The sequence below is a fragment of the Taudactylus pleione genome, unplaced genomic scaffold (genome assembly GCF_031769625.1).
Source record: "Taudactylus pleione unplaced genomic scaffold, aTauple2 ptg000157l, whole genome shotgun sequence".
NCBI lineage: Eukaryota > Metazoa > Chordata > Amphibia > Anura > Myobatrachidae > Taudactylus > Taudactylus pleione.
The window spans coordinates 2,901,993-2,913,815 of record NW_028284559.1 but is presented as its reverse complement, the minus strand read 5'-3'; positions in this window follow the sequence as shown (position 1 = coordinate 2,913,815).

Below are 11,823 nucleotides of genomic sequence, written 5' to 3'. Positions count from 1 at the left end.
TTTGATGGTGTTTAGTAAAACACTGTACATTAGATGGTTTTTAGTAAAACACTACATTTGATGTTTTTTAGTAAAACACTGTACATTTGATGGTGTTTAGTAAAACACTGTACATTAGATGGTTTTTAGTAAAACACTGTACATTTGCTGGTTTTTAGTAAAACATTGTACATTAGATGGTGTTTAGTAAAACACTTTACATTTGATGGTTTTTAGTAAAACACTGTACATTTGATGGTGTTTAGTAAAACATTGTACATTTGATGGTGTTTAGTAAAACACTGTACATTAGATGGTTTTTAGTAAAACACTGTACATTAGATGGTTTTTAGTAAAACACTGTACATTTGATGGTTTTTAGTAAAACACTGTACATTTGATGGTGTTTAGTAAAACACTGTACATTAGATGGTTTTTAGTAAAACACTACATTTGATGTTTTTTAGTAAAACACTGTACATTTGATGGTGTTTAGTAAAACACTGTACATTAGATGGTGTTTAGTAAAACACTGTACATTAGATGGTTTTTAGTAAAACACTACATTTGATGTTTTTTAGTAAAACACTGTACATTTGATGGTGTTTAGTAAAACATTGTACATTAGATGGTGTTTAGTAAAACACTGTACATTAGATGGTGTTTAGTAAAACACTGTACATTTCATGGTGTTTAGTAAAACACTGTACATTAGATGGTTTTTAGTAAAACACTGTACATTTGATGGTTTTTAGTAACACATTGTACATTAGATGGTGTTTAGTAAAATACTGTACATTTGATGGTTTTAGGTAAAAACATTTTATAGTGGTAATAGTGTAAAAGTGTCAACATAAATGTATTACACAGCTCTGTACACTAGGAAGGTCAAATGATAGCTTACATATAACTACATATTGAATCAGAAGGTAGAAGATGTTGACGTTGCCCAAATCTAAAATATATGATGAACAATTGAGATATAAATAAGTGGGGCAGATGCCCATGTAGGACATTGAAGTTGTAAAGATTTGATTGAGAAGGAACATAACTCGACAGATTGTTCTCATGGACAAAAAGTTTATGCCGGGACACACACTAGATAATATCCGGCGAATCAAATGACATATCGTCCACATCGGCCAGTGTGTACCGGCTATGTCGCTGACAATGCGCACTCCAGCACGTTGTCAGCGACATGCAGGTCCGTCGTGTGATATCGTCAGCAAGGGCCATGCTACCGAATGCAGCATATCCCCCGCCGTCGCTCCCGGCATCGGCAAGTGTGTGTGCACTTGCCGATGCCGGGACCCCATTCTGGGTCCCGTCGTGAACAAGATCGTGCTGGGTACACATGGTTTCGTGTGTACCCAGCATTAGGCTGAATACACACTAAACCATGAAAAGTTGAATATGCAATGAAAGTGTAGACTTTGAACATTGAGAGGTAACTGATAGGGTGGGCTGGGCTTTTCCTAAATGTGAAGCTGCACAAGAGTCTTACAGCCATGAGTGGAAAGAGATGGAGAAACCAGGAATACATTCGGAAGTGAGTTGAGGATCACAGAACAATATTTATGGATGGGTACAGAAATGTACGCAGAACATTAGTTTTGCTGGGGTTTGTTGGTTGCTTTCAGCACTTTAAAGTGTACTTTACTGAAACAAATAAGGATTGTAAGGAATGACAGATTTAATTAGCAGATGAGGAATGATGTGATGTGTATTTGACTAAGATGGCAGCATTCATAGTTGATGGAAATGGAAGGCTTGTTACAAAAAGTTTACAGTAGTGAAGGTCTGAAAATGATAACCGCATAGGTCAGGCTCTTGGTGCAGGTGAGTAATGAATATATCCTTTAAATCAGAAGTATTCAACTATTATTTTGAATGGCCCACCCTGAAAAGTATTTGGCGGGCTGGACATTTGAGCTTTAATGCAAAAGCACAGGTAAAGTTTAAAGTATATTTCACATGGTGGCACACAGTGCCGCCAGTTCAAATTGAGCCACACTGTACCCACAGTCCACATTATGCCACAGTGCCCTCAGTTCACATTATGGGCCTGATTGCATCTTATGCTAATGCTGCCGATTTTGTTAATACTGAGACGTCCACCTGCAGCTTCTGGACATTGTGCATTTCCATTTCGATTCATCTATAGACGGTGGACACATCTTCAAAACTTGCACCAGCTCTAGGGTAGGTGCAGTTTCTCCGTATAAGTATGGCCTCCTGTGTGAGTGGTTGCGCATCTTTGGACGCAGCCGCTTTCAGTGACATGCCCACATCTGTTTAGCCACCTCATTACCACCCAGAAATGCCCAGTGAAATTTACAGGCCTTGCTTTCAAATCTGTTCTGCGTCTCCGTGTGTTAACAATAGAAATGCATGTGATGTGCGACTCCAACGCATGCGCAGAATAACATCATTCATTTGTGTGACACGGCATAGCATGCAACTCTAACTTAGGCTGCCCTGACTCCACATTATGCCTCACAGTGCCCTCAGTCCACATAATGCCTCAGAGTGCTCTCATACCACATTATGTTATACAGTGCCCTTTAGGTGGAGAAATAAATCAACGGACCCACATCTAAAGGACACAGAGACAATGCACATGTCTTTATATGACTTTATATATCAGACTCCTCCTCATCCCCCTTATATGAAATCAGAACCCTCCAGACGCTCCTTATATACCACCTGACTCCTCTTGATGCCCCTTGTGCCATCAGAAGACTACAGATGCGCTATGTGTATATGTCGTCATACGCCTTGAGATTCCATTAGACTCTTCCATACATCCCTTTATTGCCATTACAGACCTCCGCATGCCTCTTATAATCTCTCCATTTACCTTTGCCGCTGGAGCTCTGAAACAACACTCTGACTTTCCTCATCTGGTTCCTCACTGGAAATCATTCTGCCCATTTGTCTGCTTTCCAGATCAGGTACTGTGAGTGACCTCCACCTATTGTGCAGTGGAGGTCACCTGATGGGTCCAGCCATAACGCCTTTCCTCAGTTGCCAGTGCAACAGCAAAACAATATCAGCACTGCCTAAAATATGGCAGCACCTCACAGGCCAGTTTGCAGCTGCTCACACACCGCATTTGGCCAACGGGCCGCCAGTTGAATAGGCCTGCTATAAATATTAGACAATGTTGAACAACTAAAAATGTTTTTTTGCAAAATAGCAGTCCAAACAAGATATAGTATGCCAACCAAGATGTTATATACCAGGTATGATAACTATCAAGATCTATGTTATAATATGCCCTTTGTCCAGATAGACATCCTGTGCCCGGCAAGATGATCAGGTGTTTACCACAATGTGCCAAGTAGTCACTTAGCACCAAGCATAACTTCTTTTTGTTACGTATCTCTCCACAGTGCCTACTTCCACAAATGCATGGATGAGCCATGAGGTGCCACGATCTTCTAGTTTTAATCCCCTAGTTCTCTACAAATCCACCCCTCATTCCTATCCACAAGATGGCAAAACAAATCTAAACTGGAACTGAAAGCAGTGTTTGGAAAAATTCATCATTAACATCTGTGTTCTCATGGAAGATACATGTCTCCATATTTCTCCATGCACTATTTCCAGGTTATAGGGCAATCTACCACTTTATTGAAACCTTTGTTGCTAAGTGAAATGGTTGCCATCAGTGTTTTGGGATGTTAGCATGAGAAAATATATCTTCATCTTCATACACCTTTCAAGATGTATTTCAGCAAAACAGCTGGGAGTAGAAGGGGTGCCACGATTAGCGAGAGTATGAAATGCTTCATGCAAGATGAAATCATTAATTAATTGCATCTCTTAACGAGTTTGAAGCATACAGCCCAAGTTTATCTGTGCCTATTAATTTGATATTTCAGGACGCTGTCACTTGAAATTAATTGCAACTAATTAAAAATGTTAAGACAATAGTACAAAAGTGCCTGGGAGACATTGAGACTCCGATGCCCTAGAACACTGCTTTATTATGTCTTTCATTCACAAGTAGAGGATATAACACAACTGGCCTTGACTAAAAATGGTGCTTTAATGCCTTTGTGCCACTTATATTTAAAATAGTGAATGATATATGTACACACACACTAGTATATTTCTTACAAAGTAATAGTGACTAGTAAAGACATTATAAATTTAAATATACATTTATTTTTACATATATTGCATTTTAAAGTAACATAATAAATTTCTTGCCAATTACTGGTCCTTTTACATCTGTGGGATGATGTGTGTCACGGCTCTGTTTTTATAGATTTTGCCATTTAATTTATGAAAACATAGACATTTTGTGTTTTATTTCTGTCTCTCGATATTTGTTCTTATCAGTAGTTCATCAAGAGACACATTAGCTTAATTTTATATTTGTAAACCTGCTAAGGGCATTTGGACATGTTGGTGTTGAACATCACATGCAGTATACTCTGTGCAGATGTACATCACTACAACTTTATATGACCACCCAGCGCGATCATAATAATAGAATATTTAAATAGTCACTCCATATAGAATCCAGTATAAAGAATGAGAGTTGTATTACAATCAACCTAAAAAGAAACAAAACAATGGACAGATTTTAAAGTATGTAACCAGTCGTGTAACTGTGGTAATCTGGACTCTGATACAGCATTTCACTATAATTCTTTCAATACCCTATTGTCACGCCAGAGGGTTGGGATTGGTCGGAACAGGCGTGGGAGGCTGAAGAGGAGACTTGGGAGGGATGAAACTGGGTGGCTTGAGCCAAGACTTCCTCATGAAAATTGGAAACTTGATTACCAGACTTGGAGATGGAGCTGTAACTTCAGCAGAAGCGACGTTATACTGGCAACAGGAGCCAGTCAGGAAATGGAATTTATAGGGGTGGACTGGATGCTGCGATTAGCTGGTCTCGGAGCAGCGCTCTGAGTGGAGGAAGAGCGTCAGGTGACAGAGTCCAACATGGCTGTGCCCATACTATTGTTTTGGAGGGAACTCTAGCGTGCAGCTTTGGTACCATCAGGCTGAGGAGACACGCTGTGATTAAGGAGCTGCTAGGAGCCATCACGCTCAGTGACAGGACACTGGGCGGACTGGGCAGGAGCAGCACAGACAGACATAAGTACCAGCCGGGAGTGATGTGCAGCGTGAGTGGACCTCAGCGCTAGCCTGGACAGACACAAGGGAGGTAAAAAAAGGTGGGGTTTAGGGTCCGGAGCGTGAGACCTATATTTGTACAGCAGCAAAATATTTCATCTGTTAAACTAAGATAAGCATAAAGGACCTCATTCAGAGTCGGTCGAAGCGGCCGTACGGGAAAAGGGGCCGGATATGCAAATGATTCCCTCGCAATTTGCGTCCCTAAGTTCGGATCGGTAGCTGGCCGACCAAGGGGAGGATGCGGCCAGAATTTAAAAAAATACGCTCCCTTCTTGTACGCATTGCATGTCATCTTCGGGCATATAAGGATTAATCGAGACCATCGGGAACCATCGGAACTGGTCGTAGAGCTTAAGGTTGACCATACCCTCTCTTAAGCTCTACGATCATGTCAGTGTAAAAACCTCCCATGTCACATGTGCCATGACGCTCCTTTGTAAATTATGCACTCCCATAGACCGTATGCACTCCCATAAAACGCCATTCGCATAATTAGGCACGCCTGCGTTCGGATCTCCACTCCCCCGTTTTCAAGCACCTTCCCCTGTTACCACCCACAAACGCCTCAATCTGTCACTTAAACTACCGACCTGGCTGTGTTCAAGGAGAGAGAAATTTCTGATCGTTGCGGCTAGTTTGCACACGCGCATTGCGAACTTTACGCATGCGCAGTATAGCGAACATCGGTGGCATACGACCGTGCGGCTGCTTCGACCGACTCTGAATGAGGTCCAAAATCCTTATCCATTGTTCATATCTAGTTCTGATTGGCAGGCTCAGTACAGTATAAAACTGCATAAACACACAACGATTTAGTAAATTAACGATTTTAGTAAACGATTTTTTATAATTTTTTCAAGAGAAAAATTAATGAAAATCATTTACTAAAATGGTTCATTTACTAAATGTAATGAACGATTTTATTGAACTACAAACAATTTTTGCATATTCCCTTACTGTAAATCATTGAGTTGGTCAGTCTGACTGAACTACAAACTACAAACGTGAACGCGCATGAACGATAATCGTTCATCGTTTTAACTGAGAAAGTGAACGATTTAACGATAAACGATTTCGTTATCGATAATCGTTCAAAAAATCATTGTGTGTGTATGCACCTTAACTCTTCTCCTAGACAAGGCACCCTGCTTAAGCATCCACTAGGCTATATAGTATTTCAATTTCTTATTTGAATTTATGTCACAGGTTGAAACTTGTTTTTGCTGTATCTTAAGAGCACATGTTGCTGTTCCCTTCTGCACTGGATGAACCAACATACTTGTATATAACAATTTTTTAAATTACTGTTGGGTGTGATATAAGAGACAGACAGTAAATAGTTAGACAATGTCTAGATCGACACGAGATGAATAGTTAGGGATAAAAGTTTGACAGGGACAAAAGTCAGACACACTAAAGCTCGGCATGAAAATGGTCGACACAAAAATAGTCTACAATTTTTATTTTTTTTTAGCCCTATTTTGCACCCTAACCCGCCCCTTGGTGTCTAACCCTCCCTAGGTTGCATAATAGATGATATGACTATTAATGCTAATTACCTGCTGTAATCATGTGACCAACAGATTACACCTAAACTGTAATCTGAACCCCAGCTATTCTGTGTTGAACCCAGCACCTTCTGCTACCCTGCAAATGCAATGTAAGCAGTAAGGAAGAACCAGCCACAGTCACCAGGAAAGAGGTTCTGCAGCAGATATATTTAACACCCAGAAGTAAGTGCCGGTCCATCAGGGCCGCAGCAGGGCAAATATGCACTTTGTTCCAGCCCCACCCCCTGATGTCACAATGAGGGGACAGGGCCACTGGGACCAAGATGTAGCCGAGTGCCAGGAGCATCCTAGGACGCTTTGTGCGGCTTTCTAGACTGTATGCCAATTACAGATGCCTTGGGGCAGTGATGGTGCCGTCCCTAGGACCTGCGCCCTAGGCGGCAGCACCTCTTTCCCACCCTTAGTTACAGCCCTGCAGTGAAGCATCCTGGTAAGGGATGCAGCCAAATGACTGACGGCCAGGATGTCGACGAAATCCCGGCGCCGGAATCCCAATCAGGATGGGTAGACCGGCAAGGGAATCCCGACATGGCTGGAGATGCCGACACCGGAATCCCGACAGCCGGCATCCCAATTGTACAGCAGGGCCAGGAAGCTGTTAGCCACGGGGGGGTTTGTTAGGTTTAGGCGCCCAGGGGGATTTAGGCTTAGGTTGTTGGAGGGAGTGATTAGGGTTAGGCTACAGACAGGGGGGGTTAGGGTTAGGCAGCACATGTGGGACGTTAGGGTTAGGCACTAAGGGGGTGGGAGTTAGGTTTAGGCACTTACCGGGAGGGTTAGGGTGCGGGGTGGGGAGGGTTAGTGTTAGGGTGCAGGAAAGGAGGGTTAGAGCTAGGGGGTGATTAGGACAGGGGAACTACTTGCCGTTCCCCTGTCGGGATTGTAGCCATCGAGATGCAGCTGTCATTGTATTGACAGCCGCCATTCTACACGTCTGTATATCATACCCAACCCCCTGGGGGTAGTAGCAGTACTCTCCTATAACTGGTCCGCAGTCGAGGAGTGTCTGATGGTGAAGTAACATCATTAGGTATGGTCAGTAATAGGTTACTGATAGTAAAATGAAACCCCATAGCAAAGCAGTAAATTACAGATAAAATGACAAAAGAAAAAACTGTTGCTTATTAGTAAATCTTGCTTTACAAGCTATTCTAGAACTAGAAGAGTTAATTACAAAATGTCTTCAGTGGTTTGCAATCTGGGATAAGGACAGTTGTAGACATTTCTCTTCATTCTCCAGCACTTAGATCATCTGTTGTCCATCTCATTACACAGAAGGTAAATATCCATCTTACGTAAACATGATATTAATGAGTGCGCAGGAAAATGCTTCAGCCATTAATGAATGAAGCCATTAGGAACAGGGTTTTGTTCTGGTGGCAGACTTGTTTGCTCTGAGTAGATAAAACACATGCTATATAAATCACTGTCACAGATCTCTTCTACTAAAATCGTGTTATGCAATAACCTGGATACTAAGTCAGTTATTGAGCAGTTGCGTGAGAGACACTGGTGAGTTCTAACTAGTCCTGAACACATTAATCCAAAGAACCATGACATTCCTGATTTCAGTACAGTATATAGTAGGTGCCTCCTATACTCCTTTCCAATTGTAGATTTACGCATGTCTAAGCCTTGTAGATTCTTAGCCCTGGAGAGGCGGGAGTGGGGTGGGAAAGCATTAGTTGAGTAAAGGAAAGGCATATTCATGTAAGTGTAGCACTCCACCGGGTCGCAGTCCCAGAAACCCCTCTTATGGTGCATATCTCTTTCGTGCACTGGCAGGCTATATACCCACAACTGCTTGAATGCTGCTTGAACCCTGTAGCTGACTTAGGGCCTGATTCAGAGATTTCCATCCGCGGCAGGATTTGCAGAGCCGCACACACCGGCCATCGCATTTGCAAGTGCAGGAGGTGTCAGACACCTCCCTGCTGCATTTGCGATCCCTGCACTGCAACCAGGCTGGGGTCACCATCGCGACCATTGCTCCTTTGCTCAGGCTGCAGCTGGAGCTTTCCACAGCCTGGCCAGTACTTGGTCCTCAAAGAGGCCTTGTCCCTCCCAGAAAACGGGGGCGACACATCCCCGTTTCTGGGAACGACGATCAGACATGCCCCCGCTCCGAACCCCAAACGTTGCATCATGTCAATCATGCTGCGGCTTGGGGGGTCTGCGAGCGAGATCATGCGCAGAACAGATCCTGCGCAGGCGCAGATCCCTAACCATCGGAGATGTACGTTCATCCTCGGATGAACATACAGTACATCTCTGAATCAGGCCCTTACTTCATTATCACACAAGGTCATCTGCTGGATTTACTTATTTGTTATTTCCTCTTCAACTGCAGAACTTTGACTTTCCATATATAAAGCAGTAAATAGTGGGTGTAAAGGTGTTTGTAATTCAATACATTTTAATGGAAGATGCTACATTTCTATTACTAACAGTCGAGATAATATTCTTATGTATGTGACATATTGTATTTTACATTGCATACATTTTTATATTGTGTACAAATATGGTAATACTTTCCATAGGTACTTAATTTCAATGGGACTGGTGTACATCCGTGTATCCCAAAGTGCAGGGTGAGCCTTTAGATGCACCATCGAAACTTGCACCAGCCCAATGGCAGAAGCAGTTTTTCTGTGCAAGTATGGCCTCCTATGTAAACAGCTGAATGTCTCTGTACCCAGCCACCTTCAGTGACATGGCCACGACACTCCCATAACACGCCCATAAGACTGACCATCTCCGTGCATCCACTAAACCACCTCCCTTTTATTCTCCCAGGAACATCAAGTACATTTTAAAGAAATTCCTAAGACGGTGCGCCTCATTCATAACTCCAACTCTATGCATGCACAGAATAGAAAAACGCTCCACTGTACCCGACAAGGGCAGTGCATGTGACTCGGAATCAGGCCCATATTTGCTGATGCAGAACTGTCCACAGTTGCACTCCAAATCGCAGGCACAAACTGTTTTCACTAAAAAATCTGCAACTGCATCCATATGCAAAGTGACACCTATTTTCGGATGAATGCCGGTTGGCAACAGCTGCATATGAAAATGGTTTCCCCCAGACACCTTCCGCATATGTCCATGTTTTGAACTAATTATTTTGTGTGCTGAAAACGCATTCCCACTTATGCTTCAGAAACAACTGCCCATCTCCCTTTGCGGTTCACTAGTGCTGGCGAAGTCATAACTGTCCACTGAACATACATGTGCCAGCTAACTAGGTCATGCATGTGCATATTCCTGGATACTGGCTCGGTGAAGATGTAATTTAGTCACCATATGACGCTACAATGAAGTAGCGACATGATGACCCTGTTACCCAGGGTAGATAAGGGTCTAGTGGGAAAAACAAAGACCTGGGACGAAAGTGTGGTGTGAATAGGTGCAATGTGGGTTGAACCCATGTTTAATTTACTGTGTCAGTCCCCAAATTTGTGTGAGAAGGGGGTACAAGATTGATCAGCAATCCTCCACCTGAAGTCCTCCGTACAGTAAAATTAGAATCCAGGTTTCACCAAATCTTTTTAAAACGAATGCAGTTCTAGAGAACGTCACAGTCAACAATACACCCTATGAAAACTCTTCAATATGTTTTAAATCCAGTGTGGTTTGGGAACTTGAAACCAAATGGTTACTGTTACTCCTGCTAATGCACATTTTCAAATATGCAAATTAATTTGAATAAAAAGAGAGAGAGAAGGAGGGGATGAGCTTAGAAAGAACTGCTTATTCTGAGCAACATCCATTGTGGGAACAGGGCTCAGTATTTATCTGTCAGGGAAGATGCTTTAGTGTTGATGCATACAACGTGTGACCATTAATGATGCTGATGTTATATCCTCAGATTAGCATGATTTAAGTCCAATGTGTAATGATGTCGTTGGTTTGATGCAGTGCCTCTGTTTACGAGCTGATTAAATTGGAAGACTTAGCTTGTTTCATGCTCTGTGCTTTACAGCTTCATTACTGCAATCACAGAAGCTGTGAATATGCCCCCATATATCATGTCACAATATATCACTCCTTAAGATTGAAGCAGTGGGAGCTGTTTATCAGGCGCACACAAAGAAGCTATTGGCAAAAAGTCACACAAAACGCCTTGGAATTTTTCTTCTACTTTGGCGAAAGATACCATTTTTTTTATTTTATGCTACTTGTACTTGTGTATCTGAAAGTTTGCGGGCATTAAATTAAAATCTCAGGAAAAAAAACCCACCAAAGAAAATGATTGACTAGTTTCTTGTTTTGTTTTTTTTTACAGTGATTTTTTTTCACCTCTATTCTGTGTTATAGGGTGTTTGACTCTATAACATAAGAAATGTGGATACATTTTAATTATTAATGTTCTAATGGAAAACTTATTGTCAAAATGTATTTATTTTTTCTTTTAAATCATTGTTTTAATGCTACTGTTTTTATTTTGTTGTTTTTGTTTTTTTATTACAGTTACTACAATACCTGATAAATGGTATCAATAATGCTTTATATAAGGATAGAGCAAGATATTAGAGGACATACATTGGAATACTGCTCATGCCCTTCCTATAAATAAAATGTTACTGTCCTCCCTAAACCCTCTCATTGTTGAAAATTGCCATATCCTCAATTGGTTGTGAAAAGGATAACAATTCATCAATGTCATCCTCTGTGTCCTGTTGGCTTACCTGTTTTGTGTGCTGTAACGCAGGAAGTTAAATCATCAGTAGGTAGAAATGTATATTTCCTGTGATTATATTTTAGATATATCAATAGAGATAGAGGTTGCAAAAAAAAACACAAAGAGAAAAAATAAACAGAAACTACGTTTATACTCTGACCAATGTAGATCCATCAGTCTCCCTCACAAAAGATGGATATGGGGCTCCTCCTTTCCGTAGTGCTAGGGTTAATTTATATCGCTTCTCGCGGTTGCAGAAAACACAACCAGCTTCCCTGCATCTTCTAATTGAGATTAAAGAAGCACTCGGCTAATTAGCTCTAAGAAATTACCTTATAATTTAAACAGTTAGGTAAATGTTTTTCTTGCAAGGGTGATCAGTAGAAATGTGTACGCGTTACACAGGCTCTGAAGCTGCCATGAAAGAAA